The sequence below is a fragment of the Macaca mulatta genome, chromosome 13 (assembly GCF_049350105.2).
Source record: "Macaca mulatta isolate MMU2019108-1 chromosome 13, T2T-MMU8v2.0, whole genome shotgun sequence".
Taxonomy (NCBI): domain Eukaryota; kingdom Metazoa; phylum Chordata; class Mammalia; order Primates; family Cercopithecidae; genus Macaca; species Macaca mulatta.
This window is the reverse complement of record NC_133418.1, coordinates 113,357,757-113,370,823: the sequence shown is the minus strand read 5'-3', so window position 1 is coordinate 113,370,823 and position 13,067 is coordinate 113,357,757.

The window sequence follows — 13,067 nt, the reverse complement described above, 5'->3', positions numbered from 1 at the left end:
TGTGATTAGAACAGAGGCCAGCACATGTTTGAAATAAAAAGGTAACACACCGTGGTGTGTACAGAGTTGGAGGGAAACAACCGGTTAGACTGGGGGTTTCTACACAGCCTGAGGTGGGCGAGGTGAGGTAGGGAGAAATCCCTGAAGAAGCTGGCTCCCCACTAGACTATGATGTCAGAGGTCTCTAATCTTTTTTTTTCCCCATTACCCAGGCTGGAGGGCAGTGGCATGGTCATAATTCACTGTAGCATCAAACTCCTGGTCTCAAGTGGTCTCCCAGTTAAGACTCCCACGTAGCTAAGAGTACTGGTGCATGCCACTATGCCCGGCTAATTTTTTAAAATGTATTATTATTTTTTGAACTCCTTACCTTAAGCAATCCTCCTGCCTCAACCTCCCAAGGTGCTGGAGTTATAGGCTTGAGACACCATGCCTGGCTTCTAATCTTTGTATCTCTGTCATCTAGCACAGTGTCTGGCAAATAAAACATGCTCTGTTAACGTTTGCTAAATAAACTAGAAAAAAAGAGAACATAGCGGAGATCTCGAGAAGACTGCATATTGTTACAGAATGAAGAATTTCCCAGAGTCATTAGAAATGGCCATTTTAAGGCATTTATTCAGCATCTGCTATGTGTTTGGCATTCCACGTACATTTGCTTATGTAAATCTCATATCAAAACTGAAAGATAGTTATTTTTCTGCCCAATTTGCAGATCAGCGAAATTAAGATCAGCAGGATTACAAAAATTTACTCAGGGTCCTACGTAGGCAGTGGTAGAGGCAGGCTTTGACTCCACAACTGATTAATTAATTTGGCATTCAGATCTTTAGGAAGATTATTGAAGGACGACTAGATTCTCTACAACCAGAGATGGGGTTGGACAAGTAAAGGTGGGGTGTGGATCAGGATGGGGTAGCAAGTGGTCCAGGCTAAAGAAAGAGCATGAGCACAGAGCTGGGGAGAGTCGGGGAAATGGCACAATCTTCATACTTATTGTGCCTGTGACCTGGCTTTTCCTCAAGACATAATCTTTTGCACATTTTTTTGAGCATCTCTCATGGGCCGAGCAGTAGGGTAGGTGTTGAGGGAAGAACTGAATCTGATGGGGCCTTACCTTGTGTTCCAGGGGCTACTAGCCTGGTGGAGACACATAAGCAGAAAGCATAAGTACTAAATTAGAGTATGTCTAACACACAATAGCAGCAGAGCAGACGAAGAAAAAATAATAACTGAATTAGTTGTAAACTACAGGTGCTTTTCCACATTTGCCTGTGAGGTAGCTATTTCAAGAATACTTTGTAGAAGGCTGGGCGTGGTGGCTCATGACTGTAATCTCAGCACTTTGGGAGGCTGAGGCAGGAGAATCACTTGAGGTCAGGAGTTTGAGACTAGCCTGACCAACGTGGTGAAACCCTGTCTCTTCTATAAATACAAAAATTAGCCAGGTGTGGTGGCAGGCACCTGTAATCCCAGCTACTCAGGAGGCTGAGGCAAGAGAATCGCTTGAACTTCGGAGGTAGAAGTTGCAGTGAACCAAGATGATGCCACTGCACTCCAGCCTGGGTGACAGAGCGAGACCCTGTCTCAAAAAAAAAAAAAAAAAAAAAAAAAAAAGGAATATAGAAGAGGGTACAGAGGCTCAGAGAACTTTGTTCCAGGTTGCATGGGGACTATCCGTGGCTTTGTCCACCATGGCCTTACATTGGTATACAGTCACAGTTCCCAGCACAGAAATTCTAGTATTTCCCAGTTCTAGCCCTGTTTTTGTGTGTGCTTCCTGGGGCAGAATGGCGCTAGGGCAGAATGGGGCATGGGCTTTGGGACTTTCCAGTTAGGGCTGAAGACGATACTTCCAGGGATCGTTTTTAAAGTTAGGGCTGAAATATGAGGCCAAGTGCACAGGTGTGCTTGAGCAATCCTGAAAGGCCTCATATGTCAGAGGATACTTTGCTTCCCTTCTACTTGAAAATGTCCTCTCCAGAGGTCTGTGAGGAAATGACTGTATCCACTAGGTCTTTCTGTGATGATGGAAATGTTCCGCATTGTTCCATATGGTGGCTGCTGCCACGTGTGGCCATTGGCACCTGAAATATGACTGGCGTGTCTGAGGAAGTGAATTTCAATTTAATTTAATTTAATTTGTGATTTAAATAGCCACATAACTAGTGGTACCATGTTGGATAGCACAAGTGAAGAAACTAAAGTTGTAGATATCATTGAGTCCAGTTATTATAGTGAGAAGGTTTGTGTTCTCTCAAAATTCATATATTGAAACCTAATCTCCGATGAGATAATATTTGGAGGTGGGGCCTTTGGGAGGTGATTAGGTCGTGAGGAAAGATTGCTGGGGAGTGGGATTGTGTCTAAGCCCAAGGGAAAAGTCAAGCTGAGAACCTCGTCATGCAAACCTGCCTCCCATTCTGTTCCTAAATAAGATAGCTACTATGATAAAAAGCTACATGCTTCCTCCACATTTTCCCACTAGGAAATTCCCTATGGGCCCCAAGATCTTTACCCTAAAAAGTTCTGTTGAATTTCACCCGGACGACGTAGATTGATAGCTTGTCTTCATAGGTATGGACAGGACATAGACAAAGGACAGAAGTCAGTCATCCTTCTGCTCGCCTGAGACAAATGCATAGCTGATGGCCTCCTCTGCCATGTTTATTTTATCTTATGTAAAAGTGCAGGTTCACTGAGCTAGGTAAATGCATACGTGACTATTCCTCTACCCGCTTCTTCTATGTGAACGGCTGATCAAAGGCTCAAAAGAATGCAACCACTTAGCTCTTATCTGTCAACACCTTTTAAAAATTTCTTCCTCCTTCCCCAATATCTGCCCTTTCCCCTTTAAATATTGAAGCCCTCAAAATCATCTTTGGAGAAAGATATGGACCTGTCTCTTGGGCATTGTCCTTAACCTTGACAAAATAAACTTCTAAATTGATTGAGACCTGTCTCAGATACTTTTTGGTTTATAATGACCGTCTGTATTAGGGCTTTCTAGAGGGACAGAACTAATAGGATAGATGTATATATGAAGGGAAGTTTACTAAAGAGAGTTGACTCACATGATCACAAGGTGAAGTCCCACAATAAGCCCTCTGGAAGCTGAGGAGCAAGGAAGCCAGTCTGAGTACCAAAACCTCAAAAGTAGGGAAGCCAACAGTGCAGCCTTCAGTCTGTGGTTGAAGGTCCAAGAGTCCCAAAGCTGGAGAACTTGGAGTCTGATGCTCAAGGACAGGAAGCATCCAGCATGGGAGAAAGATGGAGGCCAGAACACTCAGTCAGTCTAGTCTGTCCATGTTCTCCTGCCTGCATTTTATTCTGGCCACACTGGCAGCTGATTAGATTGTGCCCACCCAGATTGAGGGTGGGTCTGCCTTTCCCAGTCCACTGACTCAAATGTTAATCCCCCTTGGCAACACCCTCACAGACACACCAGGAACAATACTTTGCATACTTTGTGGCTATTTAAATTAATTGCATCCAATTAAGTTGACGTTCAATATTACCCATCAATTTTCTATGAACCAGGAAATAAAGTGGACTTTCACTAGACACTGAATCTGCCAGTGCTTTGATTTTGGACTTCCCAGCCTCCAGAACTGTGAGTTTCTGTTGTTTATAAGCCCATTCAGTTTACAGTGTTCTGTTATAGCAGCCTGAACAGACTAAGACACCAGTGGTATTCTAAGCATGGTCTGTGGACCTCAGCATTTCCATCACCTGCAAGCTTGTTAAAAATACAAATTCTCTGGTCCTGTGCAGACCTACTGAATCAGAAACTGAAGGTTTGGGTATACTCTGCAAGGCACTGGCCCAGTCCAACTCCTTATTTTCCAGATAAGGAAATTGACCCCTGCCCCCTCTTCTGATACCCCTATGTTATAGCCAAGTTAACCTTTCTAATGCAGTGTTGTGAGATTGAGGGCTTAGAAAAAATACCAAAGGGCACCACTTGTCTCAGTCATTTTATGCCACTATAACAGAATACATTGGCTCACAGTCTGGAGGGTGCGAAGTTCAAGATCAAGACGCTGGCGTCTGGTGAGGGCCTTCTTGCTGCATCATCACACTTACTGCTTCATCACATGAACATCTCCCATTCGGCCCCACTTCCCAGCACTGTCGCATTGGAGATTAAGTTTCCAACACACGAATTCTGGGGGGCACATTCAAACTATAGCATCATTGTAACCTAATATTTGCTAGATGTTCCAACTCTCTATCTATACCTCTTGCTCCAGCATAGGCATTCTTAGATCTTACAGATTGTTCTGATAGTTAAAGGTGGATGGGGTGATGGTGCAGATAATATAATAAGAGGAGTCAAACTGCAGGCAAGAAGAATGGTTAGGATGCTGCCATAGCCACTGAACAAATAGCCAAACTGTATTGGGGCTAGTGAAAATGGAGAGGGAATAGACTCAAGAGAGGGAAAGGTAGAAAGAACAGAGTTTGGAGGCTGATTGGATTCGAGGGAAGACTTGGCCTGACGATGGCAATTTGGGTACTTGAAGTTTAGGCATGGATCATTCAGGGAGTGTGAGTGAAGCAACGTGGGGCAAAGCCAGAGGATGGAACTCAGAGGAACACCCAAATTTAAAGGACTAGGCCAGGTGTGGTGGCTCACGCCTGTAATCCCAGCACTTGGGGAATGCTGATAGAGACGAGACGCAGAGAGCAAATACAGGAGGGTTTGGGAGATGAGAGAAAGGACCCCACCTCCCAAGTGACAGGAGGAGGGGAGAAAAGAGTGAGGACAGATGCAGGTAAATTCGTAAGGTACTTTGGCAGAAAGTTGAGGGAGTGAGCAGGAGCCAAGGTCATTGGCTGAGAGTAAGGGGAGAGGGTAGAATTGGAGATTTGAGAGACAGCAGGTGCTTAGCACATATTTATGGATGGGCAGATGGATGGGGAACAGTAGAGGACACTGACCTGGGAAACACGACAAGATTGTGGGACCTCACAGGATATTATCTGTGCCTGTCCGTGGCTATCTGACGGGATCTCTAAGTACACATCCTTCCGTGATAACTGGAGTAGGGAGAGGCACTTGTGAAGCATGGCAAAGGAGAAAGAGTGACAGCAAGGATTGTTCCCCATCAGTTTTCTGTAATATGTAATAGCCTGGGTCCTAGAACCTTAGGGCAGGAAAAGGTGTTGAGTAAACCCTCTTATTTTACAGGGGAAGTGTGGTAGTCTGTTCTCACAGTGCTATAAAGAAATACCAGAGACTGGGTAATTTATAAAGAAAAGAGGTTTGATTGGCCCTTGGTGGCACAGGCTGTACAGGAAGCATGGTGCTGGCATCTGCTTGGTTTCTGGGGTGACCTCAGAAGACTTAGAATCATGGAGGAAGGTGAGGGGAAGCAGGCATGTCACATGACCAGAGCAGGAGAAAGAGTGAGTGAGGGGCAAGGTACTATACACTTTTAAACAACCAGATCTCCTGAGAACACACTCACTTGCATGAGAACAGCATGAAAATCTTATAGCACTTCCCAGGTCAGTCCCCTCTACTGTTCGCCATCCATTCACCCATCTATAAATCTGTGCTGATTGCCTGCTGTGTCTCCCAAATCTCCAATTCTACCCCCTCCCCCTACTCCCCACCAATGACCCAAGGGGATGGTTCTAAACCATTCATGAGAAATCCACCCCAATGATTCAGTCATCTCCCCAGGTCCCACTTCTTACATTGGGGATTACAGTTCTACATAAGATTTGAGCAGGGACACAAATCCAAAGCATGTTAGGAGGAAACTGAGAATAGCAGTCAAATGACTTGCTTAATGTCCATAAGATGGTCCCCATCAGAGCTGCCACTTGAATGCTGGTCTTATTCTTCCCAGATGAGTCTACCTTTTATGAAGGGCCTGGAACAAACACACTTGGCAGGAGAGGAGGAGTGCGGAAGAGATGGGAGGATGCGGAAAGAGGAGGGTGTGGTGGCATGAGCAGATGAGCCCAGGCTGGAGTGTGTCCAGCACCAACTCCAGTTACCCCTCACGGCAGGTAACCTCATCTTTAGGACTCTCAGTGTCCATATTTGTAAACTGAAGGTAAACATACATGCAATTCTGTTGTGTGAGACATAATACATGTCAAATCCCTAGTGCAAAATCCATCTTCAATGGTCACACAAGCTTCCCAGTTTCACAGGAGCCGTTTCTAATCGAGTCTTGAAACTCTCCACCCCAGTGACTAAGAATGCTTCTAAAATGACATGAAATGGAACAAAGAGAGGTGCAGTGAACGCTTTGTCTTGAGGTTTTGTTCAGAACTTGACAGGCTATCCAGAGGGCTCCCAAGATGGTAGCTCATGGAGGCTTTCATTGGTCCCGGCACATGGATTCAGTCTCTGCACTTAGCAACAGTATCTGCCTCCTGCTTTGGAAGGAAAACAAAAAGGTAACCCTGTAGTCAAATACACCCACGACAGCAAATCCCCATGACAGCCTGTCCACAAAGAGCTGCGGGAAAGATGAGCTATTGCTGTCCGCCTCAGTGAACTCCAATGACAGGGTGACAAAGGGAAGGGAGGGGGTGGCCACGGGACTTGTCAGCTCTGCCTCCAAAAAGCATTTCAGCCTCCTCCTCCCCCTTGATTCCCGCTGCCCACTACTGCCCTCCTCATCATTGTTCCTGGACTATTATAGCTGCTTCCTAATTCATCTCCCTGTCTTTGGTCTCTCCACTGACTCTCCACTGTCACCGTCAAATTAAAGAGCTGCTTTTTTTCTTCTCTTTTCTTCTTATTTTTTATTTTTATTTTTTGCAGCTGTTGACCTCACATTGCCAGAGAAATTGTCTCAAAATGCAGATCTGACTTCATACGTCCTCTGATTGAAATCTGTTGTATACCTTGTTTTATAGTCCTTGTTAGTATTTTCTCCTGTAAACTGGCCGCTTGCCTGCCTGGCAGCTTCCGGATCACGCTGCTGGTTGCTGGAGGGTTGCAGCTGTCTCTGAACACTGAGGAGCCCCTGGCCACCACCTTATCATGGACTACTTAGTGCACTGCACTCTCTCTGGTCCAGTCACACTCATATTCACTCAATTCCTCAAAAGGTTTTCCTCACTATTGAGTCTTCTCACGTTTTCTTTGCCTAAAACATTATCCCTTTGCTGCTTCCTCTAGCAAACTCCTTATCCCCATTTTGGACATCATTCGCTCAGGGAAGCCTTCCCTGGACCCCCAGATGAAGCTAGCACCCCAGCTTCCTCCCTGTAGGTAGCGCGATGACCCCAGCAACCTGGACAAATGACAATAATGACGTTTCTCTGTCAACACGTGCATTACATTATAAAGAACTGAATCGAATTTGAAAAAGAGAATCTTAACTATGCTGACTTTGAAATATGAAGCAAAACATGATGACAAAATGTAACGTTTTGTCTTAAATCTTCTAAGTAAATATAACAATGGATTTTGTTTTGATTCATCACTATCAAATTATTGGTAAGTTTAGCAACTTCTATTTTCCATCCTGCTTGAATTATATGCTGAATAATAATCTTTTTTAGTATTGCTTAAATACTATTGATTCAAATTAGTTTTATTTTGTAGAAAAAAATAGTAGTTAGCCTTGGGAATTATCAGAAATGAAAATAGTAAGGAAAACAGGAATACTTGCACTCAAGTTGCAATAATGCTGATAATTGGTCTTGTATAAATTTGCAGGGTTCAAATATAATTTGTTAAATATTTTGTTTTGTTTTGTTTTTGAGATGGAGTCTCACTCTGTTGCCAGGCTGGAGTGCAGTGTTGCCATTTCATCTCACTGCAATCTCCGCGTCCTGGGTTCAAGCGATTGTCCTGCCTCAGCCTCCTGAGTAGCTGAGATTATAGACGTGCACCACCACACCCAGCTAATTTTCTTGTATTTTTAATAGAGATGGGGGTTTCACCATGTTGGCCTGGATGTTCTCGATCTCCTGACCTCGTGATCTGCCTGCCTCAGCCTCCTGAAGTGCTGGGATTATAGGCATGAGTCGCCATACCCAGCCAATTTGTTAAAGATTTTACCAGGCTGGGTGTGGTGGCTCACACCTGTAATCTCAGTGCTTTGGGAGGCAGAGACAGGCAGATTGCTTGAGCCCAGGAGTTCAAGAACAGCCTGGGCAACAAAGTGAGATTCCTGTCTCTACAAAAAATACAAAAAGTAACCAGGCACGGTGGCACACATCTGTAGTCCCCAGCTATTTGGGAGGCTGTGAGGTGGGAGGATCACTTGAGCCCAGGAGTTTGAGGCTGCAGTGAGCCGTGATTGAACCACTGCACTCCAGCCTGGGCAACAGAGTGAGATCCTGTCTCAGAAAGCAACAAACAAACAATAAAACATGTATATAATGTATCTCTTGCATATTACCCACTTTCACATGCCTTAAGGAATGAACTCCCAAGAGGTGTTCTTTGGAGAAAAAGAGAAACCGGATGACGAGGTTAAGTGTGATGGGTATTGTGACATTGTTTTCTACCCTTTGTGTTTTCTTGTCCTATGTAATTTGTTCTGTAACTGCCGTTAGAGATCAGGAAGGTGTTCCTTAAGTGTTGCTACACACCTGACCGAAAGAGGTGTTTCTGTATATGTTATTGGAACAACGGAGTATCTTCTCATTCCAACGTTTGTATAATTTCATCTTCTCTGGTTATTGGGGGCCCAGGTAGTGTGCACCCACACCACATCCAGATTTTTAAAGAAAACTCCATCAGAGGTGAATTACTACCTTTTATTCTTGAATTCTATGCAGATACTATCTAGTCTGTTAGATAATGTCTTCTTGATCATTAAATGTTATATTTAAATGTTCACGTCTCATACACTACCCCATGAACTATATTGGTTGCATCTAATTCATTTCCCTCCCCCCTCCATTCCTTCCCCTGTTTTATCTAATATTTAATGTCAACCAAGATGTTTTTGGTAGCTGGTCTATCATTTGCACATGTGTAATGAATTCGAAGTGCTCTCCACCAGGTGGAGCACTTTCACCTTAGGTAGTCCATTGAATGGAGCCCTTGAATTTTGGGTGACCAACATTCCTGATAAGATCGGGTGAGGATCTTATCCCCTCCCTTACCCCCTCCCTTAATGGGTAGAGGGGTGCAGTTGGATTTGAGTTCGAGGTTTCTAATGAGGAAGTGCCACATCTAGGCATCAGATTTACTGCTGATCAAGATGGAGTTTAGTATTTCTGGTCTAAACCTTGCTCAGAAACAAGCCAAACCCGAACCTTACTGCTACGGGTCAAATTGTGTCCTATTTGTGCCAGGATCCTTCCAAAATTCATATATTGCAGTTCTAACTAGTACCTCAGGATGTGACCTTATTTGGAGAGAGGTAATCAAACTCAAATGAAGTAATTAAGGCGGGTCCTGTCCAAAATGACTGGTGTGTCTTTATAACAAGAGGAAATTTGGACACAGATTTGCATAGAGGGGCCAGACTTGGTGGTTCACACCTGTAATCCCAGCTACTCAGGAGGCTGAGGCAGGAGAATCACTTGAACCTGGAAGGCGGAGGTTGCTGTGAGCTGAGATCATGCCACTGTACTCCAGCCTGGGTGACAGAGTGAAGACTAAAAGTTTTCAAAAAAAAAAAAAAAAAAAGATTTGCCTAGAGGGAAGACAATGTGGAGAGACTCAGGGAGAAAGCCATTTACAAGCCAAGAAGAGAAGCCTGGGGCAGATCCTCCCTCACAGCCATGAGAAGGAAACAACCTGCTCACATCTCAATGTTGGGCTTCTAGCCTCCAGATGGGAGACAATAGATTTCTATTGTTTAAGCCCCTCTGTCTGCAGTACTTTGGTATAGCAGCCCTAGCAAACGAATGCATCTTCCCATCCACATGTTGGGACAATTGAAGCAAGCTGGGTGGAGGGGTGTGGAAATGTGTGGATGGTACAAAGAAAAAGGTATGAGAAGTGTTAGAGTTTTGGGTCTGCACAAAACAGAAACGTAGGTGCAAAGAGAACACATGTATCCAGCAGAGAACTGTTTGTATGACAAGGAGTGTGTGTGGAGTATGGATATATGTGAAAAAGAGCCATGTGTATGCTTGAAGCACGAATACTGTATGCATTTAAGGAAGTAGATATGTGTAAGGAATCAACATGCATAGCACATGCATAGTCACATAAGACACGTAAGGGGGAAATGTGTGTGAGAATGTGTATGTGTGAAGGAGAGAAAAATGTGTGTGTGTATGTGTATGTGTGTGTGTGAGAGAGAGAGAGACGAGAGAGAGAGAGAGACGAGAGAGAGAGAGAGAGAGAGAGAGAGATTCTTTAGGATAATGCCAGCAAAGACAAAAAGGCCAGAAGAGAGCCATGTCTAACTGCTTTGCCCACCCCGCCATTTTTGGGAAAGGCCTCTGCTTATTGAATGGGCTTGGAGAGAGACGGCTCCTTTGCAAGTTACGGCTTGGCCCCATTCTTGTCAACATTTTAAACCAGGCTAATTCAGCTCATTTAAGAAAATATCTTGAAATGATTTTTTCAAGTTTTGGTTCAAGTTCAATAAAGACATAGAACAAGTGGGTCAGGTTCCAAGAAAAGCATAATCATTTGTACTTGTGTGCTTGTATTTAAATCAATGAACTAGGAGCGGGGAGGTGATTCATTAAACAAGAAAATAATAAACAACTTTTTCATCGAATCTCATTTCTTTTCTTAACTGAGAAAAGAATTAATCAGTTCTACCAAGTAGTGAATTCTTAGTTGGTAGGAGTTTATGCATTTCTAAAATTCATTATAGATATTAAAAAATAGGATTAAATGGTTTACCTCAAAGTCATTGTATTAACTAGTTAAGGTATGGGACATCTTCCTAGGAATTTTTCCCTCAGTGTAACATCATATTTATTTCGATTCTTCTGTTGAGCCAAATTACACTTTTGTCATGATTGAAAGTGATCGCCTATTTAAAGAAAGGAATTCATTTATGTAATGAATTCTTCTATAGCAGGAGTGGGAAATCTAACTATAGCCCAGGGGCCAAATCCATTCAGTTGACTGATTTTTGCTTTCTATTTTTGTTTTACAGTCCATGAGCCAAGTAAGTATACTTTTTACATTCTTTTATTTATTTATTTATTTTGAGACGGAGTCTCGCTCTGTTGCCCAGGCTGGAGTGCAGTGGCGCGATCTCGGTTCACTGCAAGCTCTGCCTTCCGGGTTCACACCATTCTCCTGCCTCAGCCTCCAGAGTAGCCAAGACGCACACCAGCACGCCCTGCTAATTTTTTTGTATTTTTAGTAGAGACGGGGTTTCACCGTGTTAGCCAGGATGGTCTCGATCTCCTGACATCGTGAACTTTTTACATTCTTAAAAGGTTACATTTAGGTGGGGAGCAGTGGCTCATGCCTGTAACCCCAGCATTTTGGGAGGCCGAGGCAGGATAACTACTTGAGGCCAGGAGTTCCAGAACAGCCTGGGTGACAGAGTGAGACCCCCTATCTCTAAAAAAAAAAAAAAAAAAAGTTACATTTTCAACGGTTATGTAAGCCTCAACTCTGCCTCCTAGAAAACAATGCCTAAAATATTGACCTCTTGCCGTTTAAGAAAAATTTGCTGACCTCCGTTCTATGGGATTTTATCTGCTTGGTAAGACACAAGCTGCCAAAACGTGAAGAGGAAAAAATATAACGACATTTTTCACAGTGATTATTGGTTTAGCAGTTACAGTAAGTAACCCAAACCATAGAGCAGACATTTGGACTAATGTTAATTTAACATAATTATTCTGTACGTGTTTTTACCAGAGTGGCTGAAATGAGCTATACCCAGAAAGAAAAATGCCGTTCAAGAATGTTCACTGCAGTCTTGTTTATAATCTCAACTCAAATGTCTATCAACAGAAGAATGTATATATGACTTGTGCCCTACTCATACAATGGAATACTACTTAATAGTTAAAATGAATAAACTAGAGCTATATGTATGATCAGATGGATCTTATAATCTCGAGCAAAACAAGACAAACCGACTGGGTTACAGAATGAAATAGGAACACACAGGAAGTTGCAAAAATCTTCTATATGATTTATGAACACATGCATACACAGTAATAGTACAAAAACAGAAATGGGATGGTTTGGAAGAGTACTTGGGCTGACGTGAGGAGGGCTTCCAGGGGCTTTAACGGTACGGCGATATTCATGTCTTAAACATTTGAAGCAAGAGTGGCACGATGTTAGGATTGGCTGGTTCTTGAGCACATGGGCTCCTTATGTTACTCTCCTAGTTTAGCGTGTGTTTGAAAATTTCACAATGAGAAAAGTCAAATGGGGGTGTTTGAGCTATTTCATAAAGCGAAAAGGAAAATGACGGTGCTGCCAATCAGAGTATGGAGAGCTGCAGGGGTTCACTCAGGCTGCACTTTTACTGAGGACCTGGGGTGTGCTGGCAGGTGCTGGGGCCTATAACCTCACTCCCCGCTTTTGTTTAACCGCCCAGATTTGTGAACTGTGACTTTTCAGGGTGTTCTCAAAGACAGTGGCTGTTAGGCCCAAGGCCCCACTGTGGGTCCTGGGGATGAGTGGCAGGGGCGCAGGGCCGGTTTCCTGACTCCAGTTCTGCCTCTGGCTGCCTCCTGAAAACACAGGGGCCTGTCTTTTGTTTAAAAAAGAGAGAGAGAGAGAGAGAGAGAGAGAGAGAGAGAGAAGGGAAAAATAGAAATCTCGAGTTCTCTTTGTTTCCTGCCTCAGCTTCCTCCAGTTTTGCTTCTGCGCTCTTCGCTGGGGGCCACCTCAGCAGCAGCCGCCAGTGAGGACTGAGGGAGTCATCTGAGGTTCGTTCATTTCTTCCTTTATTCACTCATTTTCTGACCTGGCTGTCACCAGGGAAAGCTGGCGGGGTTCCACCGGCAGGGGTCCATCGTTCCAGAATCTTCCTTTTCCTCGACCTCAGGCTGGGCCCCTCATGGGCCGCTCGCCGACCTCAGCTGTTGGGGACCGGGTCCCCCAATCTCCCGCGGCCTGAGCGGTCGGCGGCGGTGGGGAGAGGGCGGCGGGCGCCCGCGGTCACCGCGCTCGGTCGGGCCCAGTCCCCGCG